General features: G+C 41.7%; 1 long non-coding RNA gene across 1 annotated transcript; it reads right to left on the bottom strand.

The window, feature by feature from the left end:
• Positions 1–1088: 1088 nt before the first annotated feature.
• Positions 1089–4986, bottom strand: LOC128783881 (uncharacterized). The gene is made up of 3 exons (XR_008429257.1): positions 4829–4986; positions 3141–3315; positions 1089–1223 (listed from the first exon to the last, which is right to left on the bottom strand). It is a non-coding gene; the product is annotated as an uncharacterized LOC128783881 (long non-coding RNA).
• Between the last annotated feature and the right edge of the window lie 10033 nt (positions 4987–15019).

Genomic DNA, 15019 nt, shown 5'->3' with positions numbered 1-15019 from the left:
TCAGTAGCTTTCAGTCAGAAAGGCCTGATGATATCCTGGCCATGGATTCCTTGGTATCTCAACAGAGGCGAGATACAATGAGAAGACAGACACAGAGTTTTGTGAAGGTTCCCTTGGAAAGGCCCCAATGCATTTGTATGTCTTCAAAACATTATCAAATGCTTTTATTAGGTACCTACAGCTTAGTTCCTTCACTCCTCGGGGTGCCGCAGCATTTAATAAAATCCTACCTCACTGGTTGCACAGTTTCCAATCTCATTTTTTGCCTCCACTAAACAAGACACAGCTACAGGGGCAATGGTGTAACTAGCAAACCTCAGTATTGCATTTGGAGTTTATTTTCTCAGATAGTAATAATAAGCCACACCAGCAAAAAAGCCTCTTGCTGCTGCCTTTTCCTCTTACCACTGCATTTACAGTAAAGCTTGTGCTGATTGCAGTTGGCTGGTGGGAGGAGCAAGAGAGAAAAGGTATTTTCCGCCCTCTTGATAGCTCTCTAATTTCCTAGTACAAGGTAAGGCTAGGTCGTGTCATTGATCCCCGTAACACAGGACATCCCGGGGTAGACAGCTGCAGGCTGCCCATTCTGGGTGAGGAACAGAGCCTTGCAGAAGAAAGGAAAGCAAAAGTTCACACAGGACTGAATCCACACTGGGAGATAATTTTTTTCTTTTCAGCAGAGTTGTTATGGTAGAGATGAGCTCTAGTACGAGGTAGGAACAGGTGTTTATAATAGTGTGTGTTCATTAACATCTCCAATTGAAAGGATAAAATAAGCTGTTGGAAGGAAAAAAAGGACCCAGCTACTTTCTCTGAGAATTCAAAGACTTCATAGCCAACATCTGAAAGTCACCACGAAAGACCTCCAGGAAACGCACTCAGTGTTTGTGACGGTTCTAAAAATAGACAGTAATTTTCAAATACCTAAAATTTTTCAAGCCTTCCTATATGCCCTAATGCAACAAAAAAAGAGGAAATTTCTTCTTTTCCAGGTGACAATTCTTTGTTTCAAAAGGGGAGTGAAACAGGGAGGGGAAAATAAATACAGTACACTGGGAAACATTGAATGTTAACATTTACCTGTTTTGTTACATCTTATTTCTTTTGATACTTGTTGTCATGTAGGCCTCTTTCTGGTGTCTGCCTGAGTTCATGCACAGGAGAACTTGACTCCTGATTTGGAAGGTATAGCTGTAGTATATTCTAATTTTCCCAAGGCCCACCTGGGGAAAAAGAAAAGAAACAGTGTGTCACTTTACACCTTCACCTCATTCTCCTTGCCTTGGGCTTTTGCTATCTCAGCAGGTTGCACGTCACAGTTTGAATAACACTGCTTGGCAGCCCATTACAGCCATGGGCCAGGCACATCTTTCCAAAGGGATTTTCCCTCTGCTCTTACTTTAGCATCTAGGTTCCTCTTGGTTTACATAACTCTGAGAAACATCTGGTGTTTAAGATTCCTAATACCTCAATTTGTTAGGGAAATTAAACACACTTGTAGGATAAGGATGCTGTTTGGAACTTACACCACTTGTTGAGTCAGAGGGAGGAGGAAGAGAGGAGAGACTGGGTTAATATGTGCAATTCTATGTCCCAATTCTTTAGATAATGGTTCTGGGCAGCTGATTGTGCCCTTTCTGAAGAACACAGAAAATGCCAGAAGACTGCTTACTGCCAGCTGAACTGAGGGTCAGGCTCTCTGCATGACTGAGTGCACAGGAGGGCACGTTTCAGGGAAGTATTTTTAGTGCAGGGGAGCTGACAGACCCAGAGACAGAAGGCACCTCTCCAGAAGATAAATTGGGCAAGTGCAGAGCATCTGTCCACCCCATCTCTCTGCCAAAGCACTCCAAGCTGCAAAGAAGCCACCTCTTACAGTGGTGAGCAAGCTGCTCACCCAGCTGCCCAGGCTCCCCCTTCCTCAACACCTCTCCACACTGCTGCAGAACACACTGCCAGTTTTTGAGCCACAAACATCTGTCTGACAGGAGCCCAGCCCAGCCCAGGTAAGCAGGAGGTGCCCCCACAGTTGCAGGCAGCCCCCTCGGTGTCCCCAGCCTGTCCGTGCAAGGCTCACACCAGAAACCCAGCTAAGGATCCCTGATGAGCATCCACCCTTCCCAGGAAGACAGTTGTTTTGGGTTTTTTAACACAGCTTCTATTGTTCAGGAGATTAAGGATGCAGTTGAGGCTTATGACATTTTTACTCTGGGATCTAATTACGGAGGAGGAAAAACAAATCTGTGCATTTATTAACTCTTCAAAATCCAAAATAAGACATAAGAAAGGCCCCAGCAGAGGCTTATTTAGCCATTGCCCAGGTTCTGGCAGTAGCTGCTACCACATGTCCAGGGATATGCTAAGACATAGGAAGACCCTTAGTGGATACTTGTGGAAGGCACCTGGTCAGCCTCCAGCACTGCTCTGTGCCAGTGGCAGTGGGCCAGGAACCAGATGATACCAAAAAATCTGCGTAGTTGCATACAGGAAAGTTTTGCAATATTTTCCTTAGAGCTGCAGTTCCTGGTATTAAGGGGCCATGTAGGTACTTAGATCAAAGGGAAATGGGATTTGAACTGTCATGACTGTATAAAAAATCCTGAAAACAGAACTCCCTTCACCAATGTCCCCATAGTCAGGGGGCATTAATTTTTCCTCTCTTTATTTATTCATTTATTTATTTGCTTTATCATTTGATTTCTGAATTTTGAAGGCCTCTTCCTTGATGACTAGATACCTGAGATTTCTAGCAGTGTACACAAATATTTTTTCTTTGAATAAAGATAAGCATTTTTCTTCAACTTAAGACACCTTATGTCTCTTCAGAGACAGCAAGCACATGGCTTTCCCATGATCTCCACTAAACTCTCTGCCTATCCCAGCAAGAGTCTGGAAACACTCATATTTAAAAGCAGATCACAATGAATAAAACCTAGCTTTGAGGCCACGTACAGATGTATATAAACTCAACAACAAGAAAGACTGCTGACAGGCTGTGCATTAGATTTCTCTTTCATGGCCACTGGTACACCTCAGCTAGCCAACTCACTACTTAAAAACAAGATTAGGTATTTAATGCAAAATCTGTACAGAGAAGACTTCAATAAACCTGATTTCTCATGCACCTTGAACTGTCTTACCTGCACTCAGTTCCAGTTCCAGTAAGGGCCTCTAACACTGTAAATCTTTTAATACAAATGAATGTTTAGAAAGAACCAGTTGGCTACAGAAGAGTTTCCTTTGTGTCCGTCTTGCAAATTACACTGACATGTAGTGTTTGATCGCCTTCGACCAGCTGAGTTAGGGAACTTTGTCCTGTGAGAATACAAAAGGAGTTTCTGTTCTGGGGACTACATTTTTTAAGATCATGGACTATGAAACAATGAGGCATAGAGACAGATATTGTATAGGACATTAGTACTGGTAATTATTTTTCTTCTCCTACAGCCTTAGATTCACCTGAGGGATTTTTTAAAAAGTGAGGGAGTAAATCAGAACAATACGTTTAGAAGTGCTTTATGGTAACCTTTGATAGAGAGCACGTGCTGATGTACCAGCAAGGTTCACTGATACTCAGCTGAGAGGACCTACATAAATTATTTCCCATTTTGCCATTTTTGAATGATACAGTTACTCCCTTGTCCACTCTTAGATACCTGGATATACCAGTTTTTAGGTACCTGAATATAATCACATTTTTCTCAGGGTGGGATTTTCTTTATTTTAAAATGAACGTAGTTGAACAAAGACTGGTTGAAATGGCTTAGTTCTTTCTGTAGATTTTTAGGTGAGTGCCTTTCTCTGCAAATGGGCTATTCAAAACCAAATAATCTCTGTAACTCAGTGATATAGATAGGGAGTGGAACAAGGAATTTTTCCAATCTTAAAATCATTACATTCAGGATTCATTAATGCCTGGGGTTTATATTGGCCTGCATTTAAATCTTAACTGTGACCTCTTCCAAAACATGGTCAGAGTAAATGAAATCTGCCAAAAAGATGTGACATAAAAATTGAATGTTACTTAGCTTAATTAATCTGAATAGCAAGCTTTTCCCTTCCTAATTACATTGCCTAACTCTGGTTTTTCAAACTGCTGTTTAGATAAACCAATTTGTATGTATATGTGTTCAGTGTCAAGAACTATAAAAAGAATTAAAATTCTTCTTTCATTAAATTTCAGAAATTAGCTTTTGCTGTTTTCTTCTAGGAAGTCTTGTAAAACAACAATCTTGCAGTGAAGAAAACGAAAGAACTTGTCTTCAAATGAATGCAGTTTTAATGAGAAATTATTTTTGAGCATAAGTATTTTAAAAATCTACAAATGTTTTTTAGTGTAAATGTGATACACAGGCAAATGAAAGAACACCAATTTTTCATTATCTGACACAACTATAATTTATGCAACAGCATCCTCAGTTAATCATGTAGGAAGAGATCAGAAGGGAAGAGGTTAAACTTTTAATTGGTTGTTTACTGTTTCGGTTCCAGGCAGCATTTATGTATCTGCATAACACTGGGATGGCTTAGGAATAATAGTGGGTGTACTGACTGTAAATAAGCTGCAAACTACAAGCCTATGAACAAGTCATGATCTGATGTAATAAATCACAAATCAGACGTGGTTTGTGACATCATGGGCACTCAAAGTGCTATTTATAAGCTCTATCATGCACTGTCCAAGATTATTGCCAGTTCAGACATTAAAATGTTTAGGATTCTTTTCTTATAGCCTTTCTTAGATAGGATGACCTATTTGCAGCAAATTTAAACCAATACAAAGGCAGGACTGCTTGGGGCCACAGATCAGGTAAGGCCAGACACTTACATTGGAGGGAACCTAGTGGGGTTGAGTACACAGTCCTGCTGCTAAGCTGACTATCACTGTTGCTCTTTCATAACCAGTTTTTCTTCCAGTTTCACTTAGGTGACCTAAAACACCAATAAAGAAATATTTGAAGAGTGCAGAGAGAAAAACACGGAAGGTGGATGAGGATAAGATGATGAGAAAGCAACAGAAAATGATCTGAAGAGATAGAAGGCTGGAAGAGTCATCCCTACTACGATCTGTGATCAGGTAGTGCAGTTTTCAACATCAACACCCACAACACTGCTTCTGGTGGCTCTTCACAGGGAAGATGACAACAATCAAATTATTTCATAGAGTACAGAGTTAAATGGTTTTGCCTGCACCTGCTTTGGTTGTAGCACCTTACACTGCTTCAACACAACTCCCAAAGTTATAAGCAATGTTATAATTCAGGGAAAGGCTACGTCCGTGTTCCTATGTGTTAGATACCACTGTATGATGGCAAAGCATCATCTGCTTCTACTGGCAGCCTTATTCATATCAGGATCAAAATATTCCAGGATCAGTCCCCTCCACAGAGGTTAGGGCAGCAGTGGTGCATCAGCAGAGAAGGGCAGGCAGCTGCTGGCACAAAAAGCTCTGCTGAGTAGCTGTGGAAGATTGTTTTGTGTATGCAAGGCTTCAGAGAGCAAGAAACCACAAACATTTCTAATCTGATCGAAGAGAGACACTGCAAAATCCGCAGGCACAATCACTGATTGATAAAGCAGACAGCAGGAAAAGAGATTTAAGATAGAAAGGAAGAGAGAGTAATAGTGAGCCTCAGAGGCTTAATACTATTTAATTCAATCAGAAAAAGGTAACAGATGTTTAGTTAACAGCATTCCTGATGAATTACTGCAATGATGCTGAAATATTTTGTTTGCACCAAACTGACTGCAAATTTCCTCTGTTCTCAAGATATTTATACAGCTAAGCAGCACACAAGGTAAACAGATTTGCTCCTCCCCACAGCTGCTCCTCCATATCTGTGGTGCCAGCCCCTCTCTCTGAGGTTTTAGGTCCTCTGGACGGACTCTCACAATGGCCAACACATTGCTGTGGCTAGGAAATGGTTAAAAAGTCCAATTTAAAAATGCTTTAGGGAAAGGAGGTGATCTTCCTGATACTGTGTTCCATGAAGGTTTACCACAGAGTTTGTTAGCAGCACTGCTATAACCAGGGTGATCTACACTTCTCAGGAAGGTAATCTTTGGGTACCTCCCTCCCTCCCCCTCTGCAACTGGAGGAAAATGGACATCCCCAGGCACAGATGTCTCCTTTGTTATCCTACTGGACTGGAAGACCAACCTATGCATATTTTGTTTGCCAGTGATTTTTGCAAGAAATGAGCCTGCCAGCTGACACTATTGTTATTGCTTTTCAGAAGAGGAAGCCCATTTCTCTGGTATGAAGGCATCAGTACTATTACCAGCCAAAATTACAGGCAAAATGACTAATTGTAGGTGCCAAAGAACTAAAACCCAGAATGCTTAAGTAAATCCTGTATGAAATGTGCATGATACAATTTCCCTGTTCTTCCAGGATCAAGTGACTGATTGTAATTAGTTGAATTGTTGAGGCAAAACCCATCTACTAAAGGAACTTGTAAAGGATTTCCTGAAAGAGGCCTCTGAAATTTCCAAGTCCCTTTTATGTTCACCAAACAAAACTGTAAAGCAGCCAAATCATCTTGAACTGGAAGTGTCTCTTTCCCTGCTTCAGAAAGGTGGAGGTGGTGCTCTCTTGACTTGAGTGACGGCTGCAGCTTTACCCTTCAAATGACCCCCGTATTTCAGTGGAGGTAACGCTGGTAATAGAGCAGGAAGGAGCTAGGAGTGACTTGTCACTGCTGTGATAAAGAATTGCTTCTGTGGGGAAGCTTTATCAACGAGGTTTGCCCTGCTCTTGGGCATGAGCACAGTCCATCCTGCTTTCTGGCAAATGTTTCCAGTCAAGCAAAAAATTCCCAGTACCCAGCAGTAGTTAATTCAGACTTGGCATTTCCTAAACATATTAATTGCAGTAGAACAGACTCTGATATCTCAAGGGCTCAAAAGGGAAAGCAAATGCCTGGGACCTGCGAGGCTGGCAGGTCAGGAGCCTGGGTAACAGGCTCCAATCGAGCACCGATGGCTGGAGATAGCGACCAGAAGTGGCTCCCAGCTGGCAGGGCTTCAGCTTCCTGTGTGACACAAGGCAGTGGCGCCGGGCCAGGGACCAGCACACAAAGTACCCTCGGTACAGCAAACAGAGATGCTGGGGACTGTGTGGATTAGCAAGGCCTGGGCTTTTCTCTGGGTTTGTAGACACAGCCTCCCACTGCTGGGGCAGCAGTGCTCTTCAGGGTCTTTGGTTGTTGGGACCATGAGCAGAGGACTATGGGGTATAAGGCTATTTGGAGATTTTCTCTGGGGCCAAGGTGGGTATATGGAGAAGCAAAACTGTGCTGCTGGCTTGCTGATATTACTAATCTCATCCTCCACACTACTTCTCCAGACATTTAGAACCCTGAACAGCATGTGTCAATGCTGTAGAGACATCTGTCCCTCACACAACTGGCTAAGGTTCGTATTTCAGCACTGGAATTGAGTGCAGTGCTACAGAAAGCAGCGGAGTCACCCCTCTGGTCCTGCCTTTTGTGCCTTTCCTCTCTGTTATACATTACACATTACAGAGTTCCAGAGTTCCTGAACATGAGAGGGGAGGCACCTTCAACTTGAAGTAGCTTTCTCATTCTTCTGAGGTCTAAAATGCCACGCCTAGAAATTTCTGAGACAGGAAGAGCTAGCATTTCAAATAAGCAACCTGATATTCAAAGCAGTTGTCTCTGTCAGATTCCAAATCTTTAGAACAGGGTTATGCAGGGACACAAGTGAAGAGAAAACACTTGGATTAATGAAAGAAGTGAGCAACAATAGATTTAATTAATCAATAACCACACAGACACCCTTTGGAGCCACTGCCAGCCAGCTGGAAAGTTTCTCTCTTGCGTAACAAAGTCAAACTCTAAGTGCCTTATTGCTCAATGGAGATTTTTTTTTTTAAGCCTTAGGTTTGCATTTCATCTGGAATTACTGACCTTTCAAAAACATTGACCCTTTCGTGTGCACTTATGGTTTTTCCCTTCTGGTGAAAGGACAAGAGAAAATGTTCAATGACATTGAACTGATAAATTAGGTGTAGATGTCTCAGAAGTATTTCTGTATGACTTCTCCTGAACAAACAATGTGTGCCAGAACACATTTTGAAATGTGGACTCTGAGTTGATAGCTCCCAAGGATGTACCTGCTTCTTGTGTCTATGAACATATGCTGGAAAATGTTAAAATTTTTTTTTTTACTTTTCTCATGACAAGAGGTTTACCAAGGACTACACAGGCAGGTATTTCGAGACAGAAAAACTGTCAACCTGAAGAGACAAGATGGCCATAAAAAGGAGAGCAAACAGTACTGAAGAGACCAGGCAAGGTAACACTGAGCAGTACCTATAACCTAGTACAGGAGTGGCTTATCTTAAACCAGAAAAAGGCACTCCTTTTCTGGAATAACTACAACTGCAGGTAGAGCCAGATAGGTCAAGGAAAGGCACTACCAAAATGAAACATGAAGAATGCCAATTTAAGTCTAGTGAGCAAATAAGCTCTTTTAAGACTGTCATTCCTGTGGCATGTGGATTTAATATAGCCCCTTCAAACCAAGCAAATCAAATACATACAGAAGGATAAGCTTCCCTTCTCATGTGATGTAGCTTACTACCCTCAGTGGGACACCCCAGTTCATCCCCACATAAGCAGATGAATCTGCTGTACAGAAATGGATTCACTTGGAGTGCAGTTTGCTTTCTCCTCTTCATCACATACAGGTAAAGAAAAGGTTCTTGAACTGATTCCTGAAAAGGTTCAGGAACTGATTCTAGATCCTTCACTAGTGACCTGGTGTTTGGGAACCCAGGCACTGGAATCTGAGCCCCTTTTCCACAGTTCTCAGTAAGTTCAACAGTAGAAGCTCTCACAGGCTTTGGGCTAGCTTTGGTTCAGTGCAATGAAAATACACATCATACCCCCTTACCGATACTTTTGAGACCATATGTTTCTTCTGGAAGGTATTTTACAGTTGTCAGCAACCTGAGCAATAAAGCACCTTGCCCTACAGTACAAATTTGCTGCCCTTAAGATATTTGACTATGCTTTTAAGATCCAAACCTCCCCTCCTGATACTTCTCCATACACATTTATTCTCCAAGTTTCAATAAGTATTCTGAGTCAGACAGATATTTAAGAAGTACAAAGAAAATCCGATTGGAAAAAAGTACATATTCATAGAAGTTTTAAAGCTATGATCACTGCTTAGATTCTAATCACTGCATCTAATAAAAATAAATCCAACAGCCAAGCACCAAATTCCACAGTGACATCAGCACCGTAAGTTATGCAATGCAATTATGATTTTACACACTGAGAGACTATGGAAGGAGCAGAGATCAGCAAGGAAAGCAAATAACAGAGATTGCAAGTGTATAGAAAATAGTGGGTTTCCTTCTTATTTTGCAGTTTGTAACAGCCTTGTGTTAGCTGTTTTCTCTATTTTTTCATTTCCATTTCCTGTCACCATACAATAAGCACTGCTGAGTGATCATATGCATAAGGCTCTACATAACCATCTACAGCTCTGCACCCGTTTAGGATTTTTTGGACTAACTTCAGAGAACTGACCCCCAGTGAGACAAGCTAACCAGCTTTCAGATCCAGGCTATGCAGCTTGCATCAGAGAGGCAGGAAACAGGAAGTGTCCATTTCTCTAAGCCAGGAGCTTTGGACTTGATGTTGTTCTGCATTTCCCTTAATCCTTTTCAGTGGTCCAAGCCCTGCTACTCTGAAGCAAGAAAGAGATGGAAAACAGTCCTAGACACAGGATGTAGATGTTGCAGTGTTGCAGTAAAATGCTGTTCATCCAAGGAACTTGAGAACAAGCGGAGGCCACATGATTCAAATAGGCTTTTGCATTATTAATTTCTGGGCCACACTGAACAAAGCTCTGATAGACAGAGAAGTAGTGACAAGCATCTAGAGCCTAGGATGAATCTGACCTCTGGAACAGTTTATTCTGTGGGTTTCCCATCAGGTTGTGTGCTTCTCTGCCCTGTGTAGTGCAGCACGGGACAGAGATGCTTGTGGCCGGGCTGAGCCAAGGCTCCTGTTTGTAGCTGGATCAAGACTCATCAATTCACAATAGCCTGGCTAAACAGTCATGCCATTAGCAATGGCAGCATGACAGAACCTGCTTTTTTCACCACTGTGGACTTTAGACAGGACTTTTAGATACTCCAAGCTTAATCTTCTTGGAGAATATATATTTATTAGGTTATGTAACACAAAGATAAGTCATTTCTATAGAACCTGGGCAACTTCTTTCTGTCGAAAGTGTGAGTGATATGTATCTGTTATCTCAATTAACTGATGTTATTCCAAGTGAAAGGGATCATATTGAAAGCTGGAATCTAAAGGGAGAAAGGACCTTAGAGATCCAGATTCAGTTTCACTGACCCTTGCATACCTCAGAGGAACTGCACCAAAGATAAGGGAGTGCACTTCATTGCTATGATCAAATCTGCACTGCTTCTCTTTATCCCAACAGGTCCTGATTGAACTGTTCTCCTTCCTGGCACTTAGATTGGAGCACACAAATAATCCAGCTGAATCTCACTATTCCCAAGACAAATACAGTTTGCTGGACTGGGACCACAGTTCTTATCACCTTCCAGAGTTAAATTCACAGTGTTTCAATTCTTATATGTGTGCTTGAGTGCTCAAGGTAGGATCATTGCTCATGATCTGTCACTGTTTAGGAGCCTCTACATTTGATACGGAAACCTCCTTTTTAAACAAAAACAAAAAATAAAGGCAAAGCCATAAACACTGAGATTATAGAAAATGATCAATCAGTAAATTATTTAGGATGAAAAAAGAAAGCCTGATGAAATTTTCACAAAGCAAACATACTAGATTTTCATCAATACAGAGCCAAATCATATGTAGTTTTATTAACTAAGAGAACTTACACTTGAGTAAATCTAATGTTTGTACTCAAACCCAACAGGTGCTGTTTAAAAATATTCAGCAATCTTATATGTAGTACTTATACCATAGGACATTCATAATGTAATTTAAAGTTCATGTATTTTACCAATGTGCCATTCAGCTTTCCCCTCTGATTTCAGACAAAGAATATAGACATCTTAATTTCACAAACCTCTCTCCTATTCCAGCTTTGAAATTTTGAACCACTTTAGCTACCTCAGGATATTTCCATTAATAAAATTTTGTTAGAAGTTTTGTTATTTGCACTGAGTGTAATCACTGAGATACAGGCTGGATCCCACTGCCAACCCTGAAGCTGCCTGTTTATACACAGGATAAGCCGGTTTGTCCTGCCACAAAGCTAAGGACAAGGAGTAGGGTCCTTTCCCCCTCTTCAGCCTACTCAACCCAGTACACTCTTCACAGATACTCCTAAATAGAATTACAGGGTCAAATTACACCTATAAATCTTCAAAGGTTCTCGGGGCATTTGTTTTCGCCAAACCATTTCCCTTTCCAGGTTTGGTTGTTTGGAACACAATGGAGATTTCTGTTTATTTATAAAATGAGATTACATCTTGCAGCCTTGCTCAGCTAGAACTGCAGACTTAGTACAAATCACAGAAATATGGAAGGACCTCAGAGGCCCCTTCCTTATGAAAAAGTAAACATGCCACCACCATCACTGACTCACAAAGCTTTGTTCCTAAGGGACTTCACAGCCTTCAAGGCTGCTTCACTGCTTCTTTCTTCCTATTTTCAGAATAAATCTCCTTCTGATACTTAACCAAAATCTTTGTTCATGCAAACAAAGCTGGCCACTATTTGTGGTACATCCCTCCTGTCACAGAAGCAGAGAACAATTAATCCCTGTCCTTTTTATAGCTCTGCTAGAAGACAATTTCCCACGTTCCTCCTCAAATTTATTTTTCCTAAATCCAGTAAATGCAATTCCTTCAATAATTTTCCTTTACCAGGTTTTCTAGACCTTTGACAGTTTTCACTGCTCATTTCTAAACCCACCTCTGTCTGTGGCTGTGATTGAGACATGCTTTAGATAGAACAATGTTTTTTCTCTGATGTCTACAGAGCACTTCTTAAATATGTAAGATATGTCAGATAATGCCACAAACTGCATCAGGTTTTCTCCAGCAAAGAGAATGAATACAAATTCAGTAACTTTCTTCTTAGAAATGTTTTGGTATTATTGTAAGAGTGTCCCAGTACTCTGGTATGTCCAGCATACCATCACTGAAATCATCAGACTGAAAATGTCACAACTGTGCACATCACATTATTTTTGTTACCCTAATTCTTGATTCTCTCATCCCTTCCCTTTTCTTCAGTAGTTGTGTCTTGTCTTTGGCACCTCATGGGCATTTTGTGGGAATGCTTGTCCTTTACTGGATCTGTAAACTATCACTTAATACATTGAGACTTCACCTTGGTAAGATTGTGGGCTTTAAATTTGGGTTTTTTTAAGTAACATAATAATGTATCAGATGACAAAGCTCCTAAAAGCATAGATGTCAAGGAGAGTAAATCTTAGAGAGTAACAGGAAGAATTCAGACTGCAAAAGAGCAGAGCGGTATAGCACATCCTTTGCCCTCTAGTGAGAAGCCCAGTGAAGACAAGCAGCTCAGGGAATTGCCTGCATGCTGGCACAAAGAGCTCCATGAAATCGCTTGTTAAGCCGGAAGGGGAAGAGGTGAGGTTATGTTCAGGATGTGGATGCAGGCTCCTTAGCAGAAATGGCTTTGGTCTTGGGTCGTCATTGAACCTCTTTGTTCTCCTCTGATTTATTGAACAATGTGATTCTGTTTCTCTCCATGAATGTGACTCGTTATGGGTTACTGCACTTTAGTTTATTCTTTATATAAAACTTAGGGACTGGCCTTTTTTTCCCCCCTATCTTCATGGCAGATGAGCTTGTCTGATCTTTCATAGTTGTGCTGTGCTTTTTCAGAAAAGCAGAGATAGCTGGGTTGTGTTTGGATCATTATCATAAAATACAGTCAGGAGGAAAGACAAAGGAAGTCAAGCTGTTGTGAATAGTGCCATACAATGTAGGACAGCTATTTACGTACTCACTTCTCCCCTCACAGGGGTTCAAGTTGACATCAGTCTGTTCTCTAGCTTGCCAGTACAAAATCACCAGGTGCTACAGAACTTGCAGGCAAACCCGAGTTTAACAAGTTTTGTGCTTAAAAAGAGCATCCCAGTGAGGTTCAGGCAGGCAAGTGAGTTGTTTAACAACAGAGATGGCAAGTCACTCCACAGTTACTAGCCTGGCACACTTTTTTGCAGCAAGCCAGCTTTATAGGCCTCCTGTTCATCACTGTCACAGAGGCTGGGAGAGTGTCAAAAATGCATAATGGAACTGTGGTGGTCCAGGGAAATTATCAGGCCACTTAGTCCAATGTGTTTACCCACTTAAATATTTTGCTTCCTCTCAGTCCTTCTTTCTTACTGTTTCCTGTGATCCTGTGATTCTGCTCGTTCTGCCTGCAGACACACAGCTCTAGCTGTTGCTTGATCTCATTTCTGTGACATTTCAGGCACTCTTCCTGCTGACTTGTTCCATCTGGTTATTACCCTTTGAGTGAGAAGTAGCTCTTGCCTGCATCTCTGCTGAGTCCCTTAGTCTGTGTGCAGAGTGTCTCGGCTCCTCCTTTCTGAACAAGCAATCTTGAGCAGGTTTATAAATAGGAGCTTTGAAGTTAATGAGAGAGGGTGCGGGGGTGAGGAAGAGAGAAACTGCACTGAAGTCACTTCGGAGGCAGCTCCTAATGCTCCTCAGAATGACAGCTTTGCAGGCACAGCCAGAGAGGGACATTTGGAGAAGGTATGGTTAAGCACTGAAAGGGGAATAGGGGTTTAAGTTCTGCTCTACCACAGGTTTTATTCCAACCTGGGGAAAGTTATACCTCCTCTCAGTTCTCCATGGGCTGAATCCTCTTCCTGCTTCCTTCTCAGCAAATGTACTGTAATGGCTGTTGGGCAAGAATGGTCTATTCCTATGCATTTACTTGCAGATCAGTTAAACAAGACTTGTCTCTTGCTGGGATCTCAGTATTGTCAGGATAACACAGGCTTCTGTTTAGAGGCAGTGCCTTGGCTCATACACATGGCATCCTCTGGCTGGGGCACAGCACACCCCTTGGACTTTATGACTTTTCTCCCCCTGCTCATTTTCATTATCCCCTCTTAGGGCTGGTAAATAAAACAACACAAATTTGCTGGGACTAAAATCCTTGTCCTGACTTGCCTACTTTCCACAGAGATAAATTATTTTCCTTATCTGTACTATGAAGACAAAACAGAGCCAGGGTGACCTAATTCATACAGCTGGCATGTGGGTCAGCAGCTTCAAGTTCGGACAATGCTCTGCACGGGCTACACGGTTTGTAAATGCCAAGTGTCAGTTTATTTGGACTCCAAACTAAAAAGCAGGGACCTACACCAAAATGACAGCAGAGCAGTGGCTGTGAGACAGCTCTCTAATGCCACATAAGTATCTGTAACAAAAAAGAGGTGGGGGCTGGACACACTAGAGGCAGTATCAGACCTGAACACCACATCCCACTCCTGAGAAGCTTTGCAGGAGTTATAAGGTTATTAGACAAGTACTCTCCACTTGCAAGTCCTTGGACTCAATGTGACATCTGCAGTGCTTAACAGATATATGGAGGTGACACAAGGTCAGATGTAGACTAAAAACTGCATACAAGTACAGTGGGTCATGGATGATTGTCTGGAACTGTGCCTGATTGCCTCCAAACATGAAGGTTCTGCTGTAAATCACAGGAAGTTCTGTCTTTGTTTGCAGTGGAAATAATCCAGATTCATTCTGGTGCAGGAGAGCCAGAATGCAGATATGCTTGAAATACTCTCTGTATGTACAAATGAAGTGATGCTCCTTCATGCATTATTTGTGTACCTCACACAGACTAAATTTCAAGCACACTGTTCTCTTCAGCAACCAAATTAGGACTGATTCCTTGGAAAGATGATAGAAGGAAGTCTTCTCCCCCTTGTATTTTCTTCTTCAGAAACTCCTTTCTGAAAGAAACTCCTTTCTGGAGAGGCT

This window comes from Vidua chalybeata, chromosome 2, assembly GCF_026979565.1.
Source record: "Vidua chalybeata isolate OUT-0048 chromosome 2, bVidCha1 merged haplotype, whole genome shotgun sequence".
In the NCBI taxonomy this organism is placed as follows: domain Eukaryota; kingdom Metazoa; phylum Chordata; class Aves; order Passeriformes; family Viduidae; genus Vidua; species Vidua chalybeata.
This window is presented reverse-complemented; position numbering and strand designations above follow the sequence as displayed.